Raw genomic sequence first — 22,011 nt, 5'->3', positions numbered from 1 at the left:
AAAATCAGGGTAAACATCCAGCCGTAATAATGAAGTTGTGAATGGTTGGTATGAGAAGAACTTCGTAAATCGTAAAAGAAAACTAGTTGGCACGTTAAAAGTGGCAGAAGGCGGGCACAATGAGAGCGTGAAACAAGTGCAGCATTAGCATATGAGATAAGGAAACAAGTGCAGCATGAGCATACGGTTTAGAGATAAGGAAACAAGTGCAGCATGAGCATACGGTTTAGAGATAAGGAAACAAGTGCAGCATGAGCATAGGGTTGAGATAAGGAAACAAGTGCAGCATGAGCATACGGTTGAGATAAGGAAACAAGTGCAGCATGAGCATACGGTTGAGATAAGGAAACAAGTGCAGCATGAGCATACGGTTGAGATAAGGAAACAAGTGCAGCATGAGCATACGGTTGAGATAAGGAAAGAAGTGCAGCAAGAAGATGGGAGGTGTTGAAACAGGACTGCGGTAATGAAGACACTAAGACCTTCTAGCAAATTGTCTGCAAAGGGAATACGCGTAAACCCTCTTGTACCGAAGCCAATAGATATTGTTCATTTATTTATTTATATTGCGCCGAAGCCCAGAGGCATCAGGGTGCTTACATTTAGACAAGGAACCACATGACAGAAAAGAGACAGCTGGGTACAATTTGATTCTCCTGGAAAACTGCAACTACTATCTAAAGATAGCGCTCTTCAGGCTTTCCTAAAAGCTAAGTAGTTACTCTCTAATCTGATTGCCCTCGGCAGTCCGTTCCATGCTTGGGTGGCTTTTAATGGGAATGATCTGCCTAGCCCATTTAAGCGTTTGACCTTTGGGCAAAAAAGCTGACCCTTAGATTCAGATCCCAATGAACGGTGAGGTATGTAGTGAGATATGTGTTCCTTCAGGTAGGCAGGGGACCGACCATGGAGACATCGGTGGACTATGCTCATAGCCTTGAATGTTAACTGCTCCTTGATTGTCAGCCAGTGCAGGGCTCTTCTATCTGAGGTAATATGCTCCCTTCTGGTTTTCTTCCTGACAGTTCTCACTGCATGTTCTGAATAATCTGATATCTTGCAATGCACCCTGTCTTTGCTCCTAACATTAGTGCATTTACATAGTCCAACCTAGATAGAATAGTAGCCCTGGCTATCGTAGCACTGCTCTTTTCACTCAAGAATTGTCTGATATGATTGAGCAGACGTAGATAGTATTGGCAACTTCTGTTCATGTTGCTCACATGAGATTCTGCGTTTAGCGATGCCTCCAGGGTAATACCCAGAGTCAACATGGCCTGCTTGGGTGTGATCATTTTGTCCAATTTTATATATATCCATTTGTAAATTGTTTCGATCACAAAGGTCACATAGCAAACCCTTCTATGTTTGTCCTGCCTTTGGCTATATCGATGGATGACGGTTCCTTAGCTCCTAATTCTCAATCACTCATCACTATATCGTTCCAGAGTGCAACCATTGCTAGGTTAAGGCTCACTTAAGTCCCTCCGATGCATCTTGCCCAAAACTCGTCTTGCCCAATGCTCTCAATGCTATGGACACATTTCCCAAAGAGTTTATGCTAGAGTTATCCAAACTGTAGAATAAACAGGTGTTTTAAAGTTTCCACTTCACCTGGAGTCCACGGAGGTGAGGTGGAGGCGTGCTGGATGTGTTTTTGCTTCAGTTAGCATAATTGCCAAAAGGAGGGATCCTTTTCTGATATTTGCCTCTGTGATCAAGGAAATCAGCCCCCATTCACATCTAATGAGGTTGAATGGGTGAAATCAGCCCCCATGCACATCTCATGAGGCTGATTGGGGGAAATCAGCCCCCATTCACATCTCATGAGGTTGAATGGGGTAAATCTGGCTGGGCCGAAGCAATTCCTCCAGTATATCCCTCCTAGCCTATTGAGCCACCTACTCCTATCAAGCGTAGTAGTTTTCAGCCCATGTATCACTGTAAGAATGAATGTTTGCTTGTGTAAGATTATAGCTGGTTTAATGGAAACATCTATAAACTGTCTGTGGAGTTCATGTAATCCAGCAGCAAGAATCATCCTGTTTCTGAGCCTGCTTTCCAAAACATTTCTGACAGAGGATTTCTTATACAATGTAACTCCGAAGTACCTGCATTCCATCACCAGTTCCAATGATATGCATTCACAAAACCGTCTATAGTTACGCCTTGTTTTGTAACTACGAAATACCATGATCTTGGTTTTAGAAAGGTTAATTTAGAGATGGAATTTACTAGTGAAGGCCCCCAAAACATTTAGATCAGATTGTAGACTCCTCTCTGCATGGTCCATCAGGACAATGTTGTTCCTCTCTGCATGGTACATCAGGATAATGTCGTCTCCATATGATTTTATTTTATTTATTTATTTATTCAGATTTATTTAAAGCGCACGTCAGCCCGGGGGCATCGTGGCGCTGTTACATGAAGGCATACATAATCTGGTTACCGTGGAAGGAAGATGTTTACAAAGCAAATTTTGATTACAAGACACATTTCGTATCAGACGTATGCGAGCTGGTGTGGGTGAAGGAAGGATGAAGTTGAATAGAGTGGTTTTGAGAGATTTTCTAAAGGAATACAGAGAAGGTTCTGCCATTTTTGTATATGGGGATAATAGATGCTTCTTTCCAGACTGATGCTATAGTTCCTGGGTTGATTATTGAGTTGCATAATGGTCTTAATCATTTGGCCACACCTGGACAGTCTGGTTTTAAATATCATATTTGGAATGCTATTAAGCCCCCGGGCCCTCAAGCTTTTCATTTTCTGAATGACTACTATGATCCTTTCAGTAGAAACATCAATATTACCTAGATGTAGACTTGACCGCGATTTATCAAATCTAACACAGCCCAACTTCTTTAGCTACAAAATCCATCACATTTTTTTCAGCAATTGCCATAGTTCATAGCTTGTTCATTGCCTCTCCTTTCTATTGATCAATTTCCCAAAACCTCAGAAGCCTTTAGTTAAAGTAGCTTTAATACATTTTTTGTGTAGCTTCTGCTGCCTTATTAGCCTGTAGGAGATTAACTAGTTCTTACATTTTTGACACATTTCCTTCCGCTTAAGTTTGTAAAGCTCTAGAGTGGGATATTTAGCAGTCAACCTTCTCACCTCTTTTCGATATATCAATTGTTGATTGTTTATGATGGAATCCTAAGATTGATAGGAAGCTTTCTCTAAACAAACACCAGGGGAATAAGCTAGAATTGATGAAAAAGGCCAACACAAAATCCTTTGAAATCCCTAAAGGCCAAAGGAGGAGAAGAGAGAGGAAAGAAAAATGGTGCATAGAGGGAAGAGCAGAGGAGCCAATACCGAACCCTGGTGTACGCCATACTTAAGGCAGGGCTAGGAGAGTTTAGACTAGACCAGGATACCGAGTAGGGATGATTAAAGACTTACAAGTAAAACCAATTTTAAAACAGAACCACAGAGACTGTAGAGTGCCACATATACTGGCAAAAAGCTTGAGAAACGCCTTGCTGTTCTCGAGCTTTGGAAGATGTTTGATCAAACGAAGGAAGAGGAACCACCTGCAGACTGTATATTAAATGTATGGTGAGACGCCTACCGCGCCACCAGCCCCGCCAGAACCAGTCATTGAGGGAAGCAAATCAGAGGGTCTTTACCTGTTATGAGAGCTCAAAGCAGCCACAGTGAACAGTAACCCTGCATATGAGTCACCTACATGTAGTAGTGACAAAACTAAAGAACAGGAGCAGAAAATTGATTTGGCCTCCACAGTCCCGAGGGACAAGGAGAGGCGCAGCAATAGTAGTAAGGTTCGGGCACAGGCTAGTGCACCTCTCGATAAAGAGAGAGAGGGAAAGAAGTGGAAAGGAAGTGCTGGACATGTTAAAGTTGGAGGAAGAAAGGAGAGTGCACAAAAGTAAGGTGAAAAAGCGGGAAGACGAGGAGAGTAGAAGGGCAAAGGAACGTAGAAATGAATGAATGAGAGAAGTAGATAAGGCAAGAGAAGAAGCGAAAAAGCGAAAAGAGATAGATGAAGAAGTGGAAGCAAAATGCAGACAAAGGGCACGAGATCTTGAGTATTTGTAGCGGATAGTCGTTAAACCCAATCCTACAGTAGAATGGGAAGACATAGAAGAATTATTTCCTGCAAGCGATGCGGTACCAGGTACAAGCGGGATAAATATTGATGATGACTTCGATACCAGAAGCATCAGGGAAACGATTGACGAAATATATGATGAGATGGGCCTAGAAGTAGCCTACCAAAGGGGGAAGGGAAGATGAGCATTTAGAGAGCACTCAGCTATATGACACTGAGGATGTTACTCGAAGTAGTGGGAGTAGGGGACTGTCCCTACATAGACTAGAAATTGGACAGAACGAAGATGATGCAAGAAGTTGTGTAAACTGGGAATATTCAGAGTCTGACTCCGGTGGGGATACGGAGGACGAAGCACAGGAGGGAGAGAGGCGATGTGAAAAGCCGCTCCCTCGAGGCCAAGGGGTACGATGGTCCGTCGCCAGTGAATCTGAACCTAGGACATCGAAGCCTACCAAGGCACATGCCAAACGTGAGGGAACACCCCATGATCAGAGGGGGGAGCCAGCATCCACCTATACAGGCAGATTAAGGGCATTGCCGAGTAGACGGCAAGGTGGTAATACTGCCCTACCAGTAGACGGGAGGAGTGGGGGAAAAGAAAAGGAAGATTGTGCCTTTCAATTCCCGCTGCTAGAAAAAGGGGGAGTGAGGCCACAATACATTCCATGGCCACACATGGACCGAGAAAACTTAAAAAATAAGCTTCCAATGCTGACATCAGGGGCTGGGAAATGGATACACGAGTTAGAAAAGATGACCGGGGGAGTCACCTTAGCTATAGGGGACATCAAGGGCCTCCTCATTGCCATACTTGGTGAAAGGGCTGACGATGTGTGGAAACGGGCTGGGTATCCAAGGGTAACGATAACTAACACTACCCATGACGGAGCACCGTTTAATAATTGTAGAGCAGCAGTGTGGAAAGCGCTGCGAACGCTGTACCCAGACACATCAGACATGGGAGCTATAATGACTCGGAAAATGAAAGAGTCAGAGGATCTGCTGATTTATATCCAAAATTTTCAAGACGCGTGGGTGCTCGAAACGCATGAGTCTTGGTCAAAGTCTATCCCTGTCTTCTACCACATACTGTGTCAAGGGTTGCCTGAACCGGTGCAAAAACAGCTCAAGAAATTGGTAGGGATCGAAGCCAAACAATGGGCCGAAATTCAATTGACAATTGCACACTACTGCAGATTGTTACAAGAAAAGAACCGAAAAAAGGAAGCAACCCGTAAGGGGGAAGAAGCGAAGCTGGTACAAAAGAAGCTCTCGAAGTATACTCTCGAGGGAGCAATGTTTCCCAGCCGAGCCCAGCACGCAGCAAGTAAATAACCAAGCAAATACGGATATTACCCGAGGGGTAGAGGATTTAGAGGAAGAGGATGGCAAGGTGGGAAGGGAGGTTTCCATGGTAATCAGGGAGGTTTACAAAATAACCAAGGCGGATTTCAGAATTAACAGATGAGCGGTCAAGCCATGCCGGATGGGCAGATGGTCCGAACACCGCCAGTATGCTGGCTGTGCAGAATGACAGGACATGTGGCACGCATGTGCAGAAACCAAGGCATGTGGCAAAAATGGCCAAGGAATGGGAGCAGGTATGGCGAATCAGCCTGCCGCCCCTCAACAAGGCAGTGCGCAGGGCCACATAGTGCAGTAGCAGACAGCAAGCTTGCAGCAAGGTGCACAACAAGGGTTTCAACCCTCAAACATGGGGAACTTGCAACAGGCGCAGCCCCAACAGGTACCACCGCCGGTGCCACAAGGAATGAACAATGGAGGAGGAACCAACCCCGGGAATGGGGGTATTCCACAAACTTACAGTGGGCTGAACCTATACATAAAATAGCACAGCTCATGGGAAACTCGGATGTGCTCTATCCTATCGGTGACACCAGACCCTAATTGGGAACCCAGGGTAAATGTCACCATAGGGGGTAAGAATATTCCTTCTTAGTTGACACAGGTGTGATGCATACGAGAAGGCAAGTTTTCCTTGTCCGGCGAGGCTATAGATACTCAGAGTTTCACTGGAGATCATAGCAGAGTTCCCTTTACAGACATACTCCCAGTCTCAGTGGGAGAGCGTGAAATGAATGTGCCCTTATTGTACTCAGGTCAGTCCCCAGTAAACATCATGGGTCGAGATTTGATGACAAAGTTGAATATGACGATCTCGTTTACTGAGGAGGGTATAGTGTGCTCCACGCCAGGAATGCACTATTCTAATGTGTGCGAAATGATCAGAGCATACTCTGGACGTGCAGCCATGAGAGCTATACCGCTGGAGCCAGAAGTTTTGGCATATGGAATGCGAGTGCTTATGGAGGGATTGCCAGGCCTCGCAGACAAACCTATGAGAACCCCTGACGAATTTCTATTTAGACCAAGAATACCCATGATTGAGGAAGAGGGACAAATATTTCCCTTGGAAATACAATCTGCCGCAGTAAAGAGGAAGGTGGTACTGGTAGAAGGATGTGATGACGAAGGAAGGCAATGGTGCGCTATTATCAGCCATTGAAGAAGGGTATCGAGTGACTGACATCACGGATGATGATCTGTTCGAAGAACACCCTGACTTAGAAGAGCCAAGAGTGGAAGTAAGTCTCATATTCTGGGTCAAAATGATCAAACGAGAAGTGCCACAAAGAATGATGCTGGCAATGGTACGTCCAGAATACTTTGAGGAGGACATGGCCCAGGTGCCTGTCGCAGTATGGACAACAGGGCCTTATGACATAGGACTCCTGAAGGGGACGGGAGAAGTGAAAATGAAACTAAAGCCAGGAGTGAACCTACCAAGAGTGCGACAATATCCCATGTCCAGAGAAGCGGAAGAGAGGATTGCGAATACAATTTCTGCCATGATGGAACAGGGCATCCTAGTGCCGTCAGAATCACCTTGTAACACGGTGATCTATCCCGTCAAGAAATTGAAGGGCGGGTCTTGGCGTTTAATCCAGGATTTAAGGGCATTAAATGACATTGTCGAAGCCGAGTTACCTCTAGTCCCTAACCCGTCTACAATTTTGTGCAACATACCCGCTGAGGCAAAATATTTCACAGTGATCGATTTGAAAAATGCATTTTTCTCAATTCCGTTGCACCCTGACTCGCAAGACTTGACATTGATTACGTTCAGGCAAATGCGCCTGAAAAGCATGAGGCTGCCACAGGGGTATTGTGAGTCCCCATCCATTTTTAACAGAGTCCTGCAAATGGACCTAAGCAATATTGCGGTAGACAGTGTTATTTTGCAGTATGTGGATGACATGCTGATCTGCAGCACCACTGAGGAGCAATGCAGGAGTGACTCTGTCCAGCCACTAACGATACTAGCTGAGAAGGGGTACAAAGTTGATAAAGAAAAGTTGCAATACTGTCAGTGGGAAGTGCTGTACATAGGGCAACTAATCTCTCATGAAGGGAAAAAGATAACCCCAGAAAGGGCTGAAGCCATCATGAACACGGCCAAGCCACGAACGATCAAGCAAATGCAAAGCTTTTTAGGCCTGTGCAATTATGTCCGAGCTTGGGTCTTTGACTACAGCTCGTACACCAAGCCCTTGCTTCAATCCCTGAAGAAGGCCCAAGCGACAAAGGAAGAAATCGAGTGGACTGAGGCAATGGAAAAGGGTTTTTCAGAACTCAAGGGGGCAATTTGTAAGGCCCCGGTTCTCGGGATCCCTAATTATGCAGAAGAATTCTATCTGTTCTCACATACCGATGGCAATTTTATGACGGCAGTACTTGCTCAACGAACATTGCTGGGGTGCAAACATCTAGCGTATTACAGCAGGAGTCTGGACCCGGTTATGAGGGGCCACTTCCCATGCGAACAAAATCTGGTCGCTGCCGCGTTTGCCATCAAGAAGGCGTCTTCCATTGTGATGGGGTGCTCCTTGACATTGTATGTCGAGCACTCACTGTTCGCCATATTGGAGAAGCCAAAAGGCACATTGGCCCTCATTACGACCCTGGCGGAGATCCATGGTGCAATTTGCACCATGGTCCATGGCGCAGAGCTGCCAACTCCGCCATGGGGGTTGGCGGACTCACCGCCCCATTCCGACCTTGGCGGGGCGGTTAGTCCCCAATCCCCATTTACCCTTCCCCATTCCCATTTTTGCCCCATAGGGTATAATGGGAGTGGGGAAGGCGTTAATTACGCCACCGTAAATTACGGTGGCGTAATTAACAAGAGGTCCCGTAGCGCCATGGATTTTTCCACCCTGAAAATCCGGGCGTAAAAATCACCATGGCGCTACGGAAAGTCGTAATCTGGCGGAGAGGTACGCCATGCATTACGCTGGCGTATACCCCTCTCCGCCAGGGTCGTAATGAGGGCCATTGACATCACAGAGAGCATCCGCCTATGAGATGATCATCTCTAATCAATCGATCAAAATAGTTCGATGTAAAATGGTGAACCCTGCAACGTTCATAATAGAACCAGTAACTGAGGGTGAACCAGTCCATGACTGTGCAAACTATGAAGAATTATACAATGAAATCCCAAGGGTAAAGGAGAATGCCCTGCCAAGTGGGCAGGTCGTCTTCATTGACAGGTCTTCTAGAATTGACCAAGAAGACGGACAAAGGTATACAGGCATAGCCGTGGTGAAACACCAGGCGAATGAAGAGTTTCAGGTACTCGCCAGTGCGCGAATACCCTCCCACTACCCAGCCCAACCTGCAGAACTGGTGGCACTGATACTCGCCATCGAAAATTATGCAGATCAGGAAGTGACGGTGTACAGTGATTCCGCCTATGTGACTTCCACCGTGCACGCAGGCTTAGCACGATGGAAAAGGAGGGGTTACCTCCGAGCAGATGGCACGCCAGTGCAACATGCAGCCTTACTGGATAGGCTGATAAAAGCACTACAGCTCCCAGTGTACATAGCGGTCGTAAAATGCGCCGCTCACACCAAGGGGACAGATTTCGTGTCACGTGGAAACCATGAAGCGGACACGGAAGCCAAGCGCATGGCATCCAAGAATGAAACAATCATGGACGTGGAGGTGGCACGTACCCATGAATGAATGATGGTAGCGCGAGGCACACCAGAAGCCTATAGCAATATGGGGCAGACTCAGTTAATGGAGCTCCAAGGGGAGGCACCTCAGGAGGAGAAAAATTTATGGAAGCGTCAAGGGTGTTCTTTAAACCCCTCTGACGGATTGTGGAGGCAAGACAGCACTGGTAAACCAGTAATGCCTGTCACCCTTCTAAAGGTAGCGTTAGAACAGCTCTACTACCCCTTACACATGTCAAAAGAAAATCTTGTTGCAACGCTCGCAGAAGACTGGTTCATGCCGAATTTAGCAGAGCATGTTGCATTTTCTATGGTCAACTGCATAATTTGTCAGCAATTCACCTCTGGGCACACATTAAAAGTAGTAAGAGTAATCATTCCCAGACCTAAAGGACCGTTCCAGCACCTACATATAGATTATGTCGATATGATTCAGGTGTGTAATGGGTACAGGTATTTAATTGTGGTGGTGTGTACTTTCTCAAGATTGATAGAAGCAGGTCCCTGTACACACCCCAATGCAGCCTGTGCCGCTAAATTTCTGGTGAGGGAAGTGTTCCCTAGGTGGGGGGTGTGCGAGGTAAGGAAATTAGATAATGGGCCCCATTTTGTAAACACAGTGTTTGAGCAGATTAGCTTGTTGCTTGGTATAGAGCACAAGTTAACGTCGGCGTATCACCCAGAGGGAAATGGGTTATGTGAGCGGCTCAATGGCCTGTTAAAAGAGAGAATAGCCAGGTTGAAGCTCACCTTAACGAAGGGATGGTTGCACTGTCTACCACTGGCATTGTTTGCTCTTCGGAACCAACCAGGCTCCGACCATCATCTTACGCCGCACGAAATTGTTACTGGTAGAAGGATGAGGACCCCTCTTACCCCCCAAGAAAGGGCTAGATGTGATGCCCAGCCTGCTAGGGAGGTTCTGGGAGCAGAGATGAAGGATTACCTTGGCTGTCTCACATCCAGCGCCACTGTCATTTCAGGCCAGCTGAAGCAACGGCGTAAAGGGAACAGCACAGCACAAACCACAACAGACAGTGCTGATACAGGCGCAGCTCACACCCTTCGTACACCCCTTGTCTTCCCTGGCGACAGCGTCGTCGTACAGAATTTTACAAGGAAAAAATGGGATGAACCAAGGTTTAATGGCCCTTTCATCGTAGAGGACTGCACCCCATCCGCTGTCAAACCCGAGGGCAGAAGAGCCTGGATCTTCCTAAACGACATCAAACCATTTATAGGGGCGAGCACTCCTACTGCATCCACCTCAGAGGGATCTAAAGACAACAGGGAAGAACCTCAGCACGTGCAGACAAGATCTATGGCGAGGAAGAAGGATGCATGAGCAGAGAAGAAAAGAAAAGAGCCCGTTTGTGAAAATCGTGTCCACACTGAACTTTTCCTTTATGCACAGAAAGAGATAAAACCAAGCAAACGAACACTCTGTGCAGCCAAAAGTACAGGGTAAAAAAGAGAATCATATATTCCGGAACCGCAGTGACACTGGTAACTCGAACATGTTGGACCACACTTGAACATGAACTCTAAGACTCTGATAAGTAGTAAAATAAGACATTTCTGAGAACCAAAAAACGTTATTATAAAGCATCCAGTACCAAGACTCAGAATTTATGGTACATCCCGGCAGAAGTCTCAAGTGGGATGTACTCACCTACTTTCAGCTCGTGCTCCTAACATATCCGTCACTCATAGGGAGAGGAACAAGTGTCACAGAATACATTCAAGATCCAGAAAATAAGACAAGAGACTAATGCTGCCACTCCAAGTGATCATTGATGAAATAACGTATACATTATTCTTCCGAATCATAGAGGAGTGCCCAGGACTTGTCGGGAGAACCACAGATACACTGACTTTCATCAGAGATCCCCGAAACAATGACTTTTTGAACCAAGTGTGGTATACACTGAACCGTGTGGTAGCAATCCACGCAGCAGGAAAGTGCAAAAACTGCTCACGACAAAAGAAAGACTTGTGATCGGGACCCAGCAAAACAAAGCAAATGTCCCCTGCAAACACGCAGCTAGCCCACAATGTCCTGATTAGACTAGTCACAGACTATCCAGAAATGGTGGGAAGGCCTGCTGATGTTGATGTTGTCACTTTCCTCAGAGATCCAGTCAATTTCCTACACATGAAGACTCTGCTCCACGGGATCATGCTCCAAGTGGAACTGTCCAACTTCCAGTGAGAATTCCTAAGGAGATTCCTGTGAGACTGTTCGCTGAGGGACAGATCGAGGGAAGTACAAAGACTGTTCATGGCTCAAAAAAGGGCCAGTGATCTAGAGGCCAGAAATTAAGAGCGAATGTCGTTGACACCAGGAGACAGCAGATACACATTCCGAGTCTTCTTCCACCTTATTGAGAACTTTCCAGAACTAGTGGGTAGACCCATCACTGTTGATGTGCCCACCTTCCACAGCGACCCAGCAAAGAATGCGCAACTCAACAGGCTCCTGAGAGCTATCATCTCGCAGCAGAGAAGCAATTACAGACATCCATTGCTGTGGAGAGACTTGGGGGGCGGGGGGATCCACGATAAAACTCTTCATCTTCCTTCCGCCGAGGACAGAGTAAGAAAACAAGGACAAAGTTCTCCATTCTGCTAACATAGGACAGATTGAGAAGAGCGGAATCAAGGTTAACCACATCCTGTTCGTATTTTATTTTGTATTTTTTTATTTTTTTATTTTTTCTTCTATTTTTCATCATCTTTCTGCCGTGACGCAGAGGAGGAGAGAGACACTACTCTTCAACGTGTCAACGAACGACCAATTGGAAGGGACGAACACAAGAATTTCACCATCGTGTTTTCCATTTTCAACATCTTTCTTATTTCTTCCTACCTTCTCATATGTTCACTTTTATTTTTATATTCATTTTTATTTTTTCAAGATTTTATTTTTGCGTGATTTGTACGTATCCATCTCTTCATGGTGTCATTGCGAACAGATTCCTGCATGTCCTCAGGGCCATGGTGAATTGGAGGGGTGCCCTGGGACTGTGTTTATTATAGAAATGCAAAATGAAAATGATATAAAGACGGTAGTCTAACCTTTCTCCATAGTCTAGCTAAACGGTACTGTGCCGCATATCTCGAAACTACTGGTTACACCCATAAGGGGTACGTTTGAATAATACTCGTCACTTTAGTATTTGCTGAACCTTTTGAGCAACAAGATCAAAGTAAGAAAGGAAACAAACTATTGACTATGGACTTGATCGGCAAGGGGGCCCAGAAAAGTAACTTCATTTTGCCACCCGCAGAGGGGCGCCCCCGCTTCCCTGGAAGGAGATGCTGCAAGCTATCATTTAAAGCCATTATATGTATACGCATAGTGATTATTATTGTGTTTATGTCTCTAACTATCAGAACTGCATTTTTTATTGGTGCACGGAGTGTGCCATTGTCTGTGCATCCACCAGATAACGAATATCTGGGTCCCACAAAAGCACCCAGGCCATATATCGTCATCCCTGTTCCTAGAAAAGCTGGTGGTAAAGCAAACGAACTGAAACTGAATGTAATAAATAGTGACAGCTACACGGTTGAGGTTATGAATGATGAGAAAAGCTGGAGACAGGGTCAGCTCGGAATGAATGATAACATAGCACTTTCCACGGCACGCACCCACACACTGAGTGCACACGAACAAGGGCAAGTGTCAATGGCCATCGGACCTCAGACCAAATCAACAGTAAAAGAAAAACTGCCTAAGGAACGACCGGTTCCAGAAAATAGTAGAAGTAAACAAGAGGAGCCAGGTGAGAACCCAAGCAGAAGGGGCATGACAGAATCCCTCAAAGAACCGGAAGAAGCCACGAAAGAACCTACTGAGAAAACACATGAATTGGTTGAATATGTGTTCCCGCTCATACTTAGAGCAAAGAAGCTACATGAGGAGCTGAGCAAGAAAACCACAGAAACTGTAATAACGAGCACGCCTGCTTCAATGCCAGAAATAAGCATCAGGCCTCCAATGCCGCCAAGCATTGGGAAGATGACGAGCCAATGGTGGTGGGAGGAGGTCTACAAAAGAATGCATGAGGGAAGGAAAAAAATGCAAAACATCCCCCTATTACTGCAGGGCAGGAAATGAAACCTGCCCCACCAAGGATAATACCAGAAAGCCTACCCGAACGTAAGAGCAGTACAGACGCATTCAGAGACATAGTGATAGCCAATTACAGAAAAACGTTAAGAATCAAGAGAAGCCCATATGAAACTGACAACAAACTAAAAGGATTACTTGGACAGCACAGCCCATCTAGGAAACAACATTTGGTACCAACACATGAAGGAAGTTGGAAGGAGGCAATCACAAGGGGAATGTTTTGTCTGTGAACTCCTGCCATACAGCATGGGCAAGTCCAAAATCTTTGTGGCGTTAGAAGTTGATGTCCCCACTGCACACTGCATGTCACACGTAGCAATGTGCAACACCAGAGGGTAGTTTATGGGGAGAGACGCCTCCCTGATATGGGCCAACGAAAAGGATTTCCCTGATGAAGACGATTTTGTTCAGGACATCAGAACAATAAACAGGACGCACACCAAGAGTCATGTGATTAGATATGAGAACCCTGACGTCAAAGGATCAGGAATAAGATGGGAAATAACTGAATGTCCAAGGGAAAACAGCTGAAGAAGCTCAAATCTGGAAGAACCGAGGCCAAATGCAGATCTGGGGGTCAGTAGTGTCCCCAAACGGATGAGAAGAAGGGGTCCTGATCTGCCGAGCCTGGTTGGTCCTTGGAGACTGCCAAGAAGCAATAGAAAATTCACAAAGACTATGCAAACCATTGTGGCCAAGAGTGGTAAAACTGCTAACATGGGTAGAAGACAGAGGAGAACCCCTGCAAATAGTACCACTGGAAAACCCGAAACTGTGCTTCAGAAGTAATGGCACAAGAAAAATGGGGGAGAATCAAAACTGCGGACGAATATATGAAGGCCCAGGGATGTTGCAAGGAACCACAGTCCTAATGGACCATTACTGGGCATGTGGGTCCAAGGCATACATAAGGCTACCAAGGAACTGGGGAGGCATATGCACATTGGTGAATGTCCACGTTCCGGCACTGGTGATTCAAAAAAATGAACTGAATTTGGACAGCTTCCCAAAAGCAGATGCTCACCTGAGGAAAAGGAGGTCTGTGAAGTTAATGTCGAGGATGAAGAGAGAAAATTACTTCTCCACCAAATCAGAGGAGGCATTTCATGCCATTCCCTATGAACACAGGCTGTTTAGCCTAACTTCATCCATATTCACAACAATACTCTTGCCGCATATCCAAGTTAGTACAAATACCAAATGGTTGCAGATAACCAGATGGGAATTACTGCAGACCATCAATACCACCATAAAAGGATTCAACGCGATTAAAGAAGAACTAAGAGCAGTCCGCCTGATGACTCTCCAAAACAGATATGTGCTTGACATGATTACAGCGATGGATGGAGATGTTTGTGCAAAAATTGGAGAATCGTGTTGCACATTTACACCATTGCACGATGAGGAAAATGGAACCCTCACCGAGGCAATAGGCATGCTGACAAGCCTAAAGAACCAGATGACCGAGGAAACAGATGAAGTGGACGATGACAGCTGGTTTGGGAACTTATTCTCCTGGGTCCCGCAATGGATGGCTTACATATTCAAGTTTCTAGGAGCCTTACTAGCTATGGTGCTGCTAGGATTCTGTGTTATCAAGATAATCATCACACAGTGCCAGAAAACTGCAAAGAAGGCCATTGGGATGAAAATTATGGTCGATATCGAGCCAGGTTGGAAGCCCAGAGACCTGACAGATGAAGACTTTGTGAAGGCCAGTGAATTTGCACCAGAGGGAACAAAATTCACTTATCCCAAGAAACGAAGAAGGTCTGAAGGAAAATGGATTTACTGCAGTCCAAATGGACAATGCCAGCTGATGACCTGGAACAAAGATGAGCATGTGAAAACAGCAGGAAGTTTGAAAGGGGTGATAAAGATATGGACACCAAAATTGCATGCATTCACGCCATATTTTATAAACCCGGAAGATGATGAACAAGACATTGAAGAGACTGCTGTCAGTCTATCTATACACTTTCCCACACAACTTGAATATGCTCACAGGCCCCTAGTGTATGGAAGAACGTTCAAATGAGTAAGGAAAGGTAGAAGACTGAGGGGAAAAGTAGTGCCAGATACGAAGAAAGGCAGGGATAGACTTTGGATATAAGAGAGGACGGAAGGGGGTCGGAGTCGGTCAAGTGGCACAGTGAGTAGAGCGCTTGTTTTGACATTGGTGCAGAGTCTGCTAATGCAGGTTCGAATCCCGGCGGGGCCAAACTCAGCCTTTCATCCTTCCGAGGTCGATAAATGAGCACCACACACCGTGGGTAATAATAAGCAGCGCTCAGATACCTGAGGGTTCGTAGCGCTATATAAATGCCAAATTATTATTATTATAAGAGGTTAAGGCTGTAGGGTGGGCTGTAGGGTGGGCCTTGGAAAGAAATCCAGCAATGTCAGTAGAAGTAAGGGGATAAAAAAAGACAGAAGAGGGACAGGGGCTTGAGGAACAGAAAATGGGAAAGAGGACTAGACAACAGATAAGCAAAGAAGGGTGATGTTAGCAGAAAAGTGGCAAGATCGGAGGCCAAGAGGGATGAAGAGAGGGAAGTTTCAGGGGTAGAAGAAGAAAGAATACGAGTGAGAACCTGGAATAAATTGCGAGGGTAGGAGGAGTGAGAGTCAAGAGGATTGGTGTAGAATGTGTTGTTTAGTGAGAAGAAGAGCAGCTTTAAAATCAGAATGTAGAGATGAAAGATTAAGAAGGTCAAAAGGAGAACAAGATTTCCTCCAATAGCGTGAGTGAGAGAATGATGCAAAGAACAAAGAGATGGAGTAAGCCAAGGCTGAGGTGGGTTATATGCAGGAGAAAAAGAGGAGGAATGATAATCAGAGTCAAGAGTATAGAAGAAAGAAGGTGATGGCACAGAGGAGAAGGAGTCGACAGAGAAGGATGAAAGAACATCTTGGGAAGGAAGGGAAGATGTTAAAGACGTAATAAATAAGGAAGTTTCGAAGGGGCGGATATCGAAACTGAAGATTAAAGAAGAAGAGGGAAGATAAGAGGAAATGTGAGAGGGAATGAGTGAAAAAGAAAGAAGATATTATTAGTCGACCATAGTTTGATTTCAGATAGTCAGGAAAGTTACAAATTGCTCTCTTGAGGGCTAGAAATCATGACTAAAAGTTAATCAGCGTAAGAAAGTCTTGTATTTGCAAATGTATTTATTTATTATTTAATGAACATTACAGTGAAAACATAATTCTTACAAAACTTTTTAACATTGATTTGCAGAGCAGAGGACCAGTGTCCTTAACAATGGGTGAGGGGATGTGGATATAAGACCAGATGATGCAGGGGAGGCAGAAACATGAGGCAGGGGCAGGTACAGTAGGCCATGGTATAGGAACGGGATAGTGGAGGAAGTGCTAAACTTTAGGATGAAGTGGTGAAGGATAAGTACTGTGGTGCTCCCATAGAGAGGGGGAGAGGAGAACAGGGACATGTAGTAGAATGCTATGCCAGTGGTTTTTCAGAAACGAGGAGAGCTAGGCAGTTGGATTTAAATGCAGGGAAAGTGTGAGGAGTATCGAGAGGATGAGCATTCCAGGCTAAGGGAGCAAGGAGAGGAAGAGAGCGGAAATGAGAGCACAAGAAGTGGCAAGGAGGTGAACGAGGATGATTGTAGGGAGCAAGAGGGAGAGTAGGGAGTGAGAGGGGCCGATCATCAAAGTAGGGAAAGTATGTGTATAGTTTTGAAGATGATGAGAATGACTTTATACTTTTCAAACTGTCTCATGGAACACCAGTTTAACTACGACTGGGGAGTTGGAGGTGAAGTGGGGGGGATTGAAGATTGTACGGAAAGCAAAGATGAGGACTTTGTTCAGAGGTGAAAAAGCATAGTTGGCAAGGCCATAGAGTATACTGGCACATTAGTCAGATCGAGAAAGTACAGAAGAGGAGATTAGGAGCTTAGCATTGCCGAAGGGGAGATGTGTTATTATTCAGATGTTGAGGAGATAAAGGCTGGCCAGGGTGGCAGACTTGGAGATGAAGAGCGAGAAGTTGTGAGATGGGCCAAAGATGACACCAACATTATGTGCAGAAGCAGAGTAGGGAATGTAGTCAGAAGAGGAGAATAGAAGAGTGGGAGAGGAAGAGATAGCCTATTTGAATGGGAAGTAGCGATCTTTAGCCTTACTGGAGTTGAGCATAAATCAGTATGATGCTATCCAGTATTTGATGGTGAAGAGACAGATATTTCTGACTGTCACTCATCAGATAAGGAGGGGAATGAGAAGAAGATCTGAGTTTCCTCAGCAAAGGGTTGATAGGATAGGAGAAGCCTAGGAAGACATTAAGAGGCCAAGAGCAGAGGGATAGAGAGTGAAGACAAGTGGACCCAGGACTGACCCTTGGGGAACACCAACACCAAGGGGGGTGAGTGGGGAGGTAAGGCTGTTCCAGGACACCTGGTAGTGTCTGTGGGTGAGATATGAAGCAGTCCAAGTGAGGACCTTGTCTCCGATGCCTAGGATAGATAGTGCTGAGAGAAGGTCAGAATGGTTGACGGTATCAAAGGCAGCAGAGAGGCCAAGAAGAATAAGAATAGATAATTGGTTCGCATGACGAGCGGAAGAGATGTAGCTGATGACATTGAGGAGAGCTGACTCAGTAGAATGCAGATGTCGGAAACAGACTGAAGAGGATCCTGAAGTTTGTGTGTGTCAAGGAACTCACAGAGTCAGTTGAAAATCGAATCATAGACATTAGAGGCCAATTACTGACATTGAATAAAAATGGCAGAGAACCCTGAAGGGTGCTATAGTGACCAAAGTAGGAGTTGAAGTGAAAGGACCAATCTGCACTGACTAGAAAACACAGAAACCTTGCCAAGACAGGGATGGATAGTCCAAGTAGGTTGGTCAGTCATAATAGCAAGATGGTGTAGTCCATGGTATCAAAACGCTGGGGACAGATCGATCAGGGCTAGTAAAAATAGTACTAAGGACAACTAGGACATATCTGAACGATGCAAGGCATCGTCCCACACAGAGACCAGTGCTTTTTCTGTCCTGTCTCAGGTGCAATCCTGATTGGTATAGACCCAGTATCTGGTAGTTTTCCGCAAATACTGTCAGTTGTTGTTTCACTGCTGTCTTAAGAGTCTTGGCTATCTTGACTATCTTCCTCAAACCACATGTTAAGTCCCCTGCTATGTTTACTTTCTCATGTTGCATTGCAATGTTGGCTACTGTGTGCATGTGTTTCTCTGTGAAGTTTGAACTGTAGTTGAGTTCTGAATAAAAGCAGGAAAATCTGGTCAATTTCATGGCTGAGTGCAAGCTTGATGAGATGTGATTCATAATCCGGTATGCCTGTAGGAGGGGCTGGTGAGATGCTTTTTGTGGACCATTGCAAGGTCTTCCTCCTTTTGATTTGCTTTTATGTATGAGTTGAAAATTGTCGGTAGATTTGTGTTGCACTACTTTTTAGTAGTTGAATAGCCGGGTTTCTGTTCTGTAAGGAAAGGATTCTGGTGCGCCCTTACTCAGGATTTTATTGTTTTTGAATGTATGCTTTGCTCGTTGATTGTACATTCATTAGGCTGCTGTGTATCTTGTTCTTTCTCCTTCAGTAATGGTCTGATTAACTTGCTAAGTGCCGAACAGGAGCTGTTAGTTGGTAACTCCAGTTTCTGAGTGTTGCGGCTTCTGGTGGGGTTTGTGGCTGTCGGTTCTGTCTCGTTGCTGAGTAGTTTCTGTAGGTTGCATGTGGGGATTATCTTGAGGTTATCTGTAAGGTTTCTGATGCTCCAGGTGTTGTCTCTCCAGCCTCTAGTTAATGATGATGTGTTAAGTAGACATTGTTCTCTTGTTCTACTTCCCTCAGCTGGATATTCTATTATGTTTTGTGAGATGTGATGTTCCATTGTTGGGTAGTTTCTTTTTGGCACGGCCACTCTGTTGTGTGATTCAATTGTGGATTGCCTTGTTGGGTCATTTCTTGATGGCCCGAAGTTGTGGGTTTGTTTTACTAAGAAAAGCAAATTATCTAAACCTAGAATAACCATTGAAATGATTTCTGGTATAAGGGCATAATTCCAAGATTAATAGTCTCCTACACCCCTATTGCACTATTTGAAGATACCAAATGAAAATGGGTTGGGGAACACATAGCACAAATGGGGGTTCCTGGCTGCTTTGCAGGAATCAAAGAGAATTGGGGAACATATGAATGAATATATTTGTTTGACAAATATGTCTGTGATAAAAGGGTTGTATGTATGTTTCATGGTGAAAAACTCTTTAATGTTAGGTTGAGTATTGTGGAAAATAAAATGTGTACCAAAACCAGTGTGCAATGTACTTAGTGATGCCTCTAATCCAGGCATCCACAGATTTCCGATGAGGGGATAACATGGTTGCAATAGCTCTCACTATGTTAGGTTCTGAGCGCACAGCCAGAACCTAATGTAGCCAGAATTTTCTCATCCGAGTGTTGGAGTTACCAAACAGAAATCCTTAAAGAGTATGCAGAGAGGATGGTGGTAGTGTTGGCACACCTTTACATTTTGCCCTTTATTTTGTTGGGTCTCGTGATTTGTTAATTTCTTTCTCATTATAAGGCTTTGTGAGAGTGACAGAGAAAGTCATGTGGCTTTTAAAATAAGATATGTCTTTTTAGCTAAGAGGGAGAAACTCTAAGTTTCATTGGTTCCATCGTTGCATTATATTTGCCTTCCACCTCCACCGTTCCACTTGAAGCGCTACTGTCAAATGCATGGTACCAGGCAATTAAGATTGCCCTGTACCATTACCTTTTAAAGCTTTCTGTATATTGTTATGTGACTTTGCTGCTCTGACTTGTAAGTGAAAAGAGTTGTCCTTCCTGTTTCATAAACACTTCATTTTGTGATGGCTTTGAGGCACACAATGACGTACAGAAGTTGCTTCAACGCAAATGAACATCCATGAAGACGATCAAGTCAAGATTTGTACTTTGGTTCATATACTCCCAGATTGTAATATTTCTGTGCTCCCTTTTTTGGTAACAGTTTTGTACGAATGGATGGAGTGCAATGAATGGTGTGCAATGAATGGAGTGCAATTCACAGACAGGGTAATTCATAGAATTTCGCACAAAAGTGGATCACGTGGCTGGCGCACAATGTACGCGTGCGAATGTCTGCGCCAGCCGCGTGCGTGAAAATCGATTTCCGCGCACAGCGTATTCATGGATTTTAGCCTCCAAAACCAGCCGTGGCGCAGAGTGGTGCAGCGACCCTGCAGCAGCGCCAGTTACGCCCCCAAGAACGCCCTCGCACAAGGAAAAGCCATCAAAATTCCCAATTCAGCGCAAAGGGCTGCGCTAACCCTGGACCAGTATACAGGGCTGCCAAACAGCAAACGCCAAGCGGGGAACGTGTATTACTGGGGTGCGCGGGAAGTTCCACACGTGATTTCAGCAGGGTACGTGTATTTCTGGGGTGTGGGGAAGTTTAACACGCAATTTCAGCAGGGTACGTGTATTACTGGGGTGCGCAGAAAGTTCCACACGCGATTTCAGCAGGGTACATGTATTTCTGAGGTGCAGGGAAGTTTAACACGCGATTTCAGCAGGGTACGTGTATTTCTGGGATGCGCGGGAAGTTCCACATGCAATTTCAGCAGGGTACGTGTATTTCTGAGGTGCAGGGAAGTTCCACACGCGATTTGAGTAGGGTACGTGTATTACTGGGGTGCGCGGGAAGTTCCACACGTGATTTCAGCAGGGTACGTGTATTTCTGAGGTGCAGGGAAGTTTAACACGCAATTTCAGCAGGGTACGTGTATTACTGGGGTGCGCGGGAAGTTCCACACGCGATTTCAGCAGGGTACGTGTATTTCTGAGGTGCAGGGAGGTTTAACACGTGATTTCAGCAGGGTACGTGTATTTCTGGGGTGCGCGGGAAGTTCCACACGCGATTTCAGCAGGGTACGTGTATTTCTGAAGTGCGGGGAAGTTTAACACGCGATTTCAGCAGGGTACGTGTATTACTGGGGTGCGCAGGAAGTTCCACATGTGATTTCAGCAGGGTACGTGTATTACTGGGGTGCGCGTGAAGTTTCACACGCGATAGGCCCTGTGCGAGTGGGGTACGTGAATTTCGGGGGTGCGCGGGGAGTCCTACACGTGAATTGGCAGTGTGGGTCCTCCCAGGTGTTCCCTCTATACCCTCCACGGCCCTTGCAGGCAGACCACACCACAGGGGACTACCCCGCACCCCTGGTCATGTCCCGCAGGCAGCCCATCCACCATGGGCATGCACCCAGCCAAGCCATCTGTCCGCTTGCACCACTGATCATCAACTCATGTCCCCCTGTACCCCCACCCCCCAGCAGTGCAGGGCACCTGCCAGCAGGCCCCCACTCATGTCCCCTTGCACCCCCACCCCCCAGCAGTGCGGGGCACCTGCCATCAAGCCCCCACTCATGTCCCCTTGCACCACCACCCCCCAGCAGAGTGGGGCACCTGCCAGCAGGCCCCCACTCATGTCCCCTTGCACCACCACCCCCCAGCAGTGCGGGGCACCTGCCAGCAGGCCCCCATTCATGTCCCCTTGCACCCCCACCCCCCAGCAGTGCGGGGCACCTGCCAGCAGGCCCGCACTCATGTCCCCTTGCACCACCCCCCCAGCAGTGCAGGGCACCTGCCAGCAGGCCCCCACTCATGTCCCACTCATGTCCCCTTGCACCCATACCCCTCCGCAGTGCAGGGCACCGGCCAGCAGGCCCCCACTCATGTCCCACTC

The sequence above is a fragment of the Ambystoma mexicanum genome, chromosome 2q (genome assembly GCF_040938575.1).
Source record: "Ambystoma mexicanum isolate Mex_15411 chromosome 2q, UKY_AmexF1_1, whole genome shotgun sequence".
Taxonomy (NCBI): Eukaryota; Metazoa; Chordata; class Amphibia; order Caudata; family Ambystomatidae; genus Ambystoma; species Ambystoma mexicanum.
The sequence above is the reverse complement of the archived record's forward strand: the minus strand, read 5'-3'. Positions refer to the sequence as shown.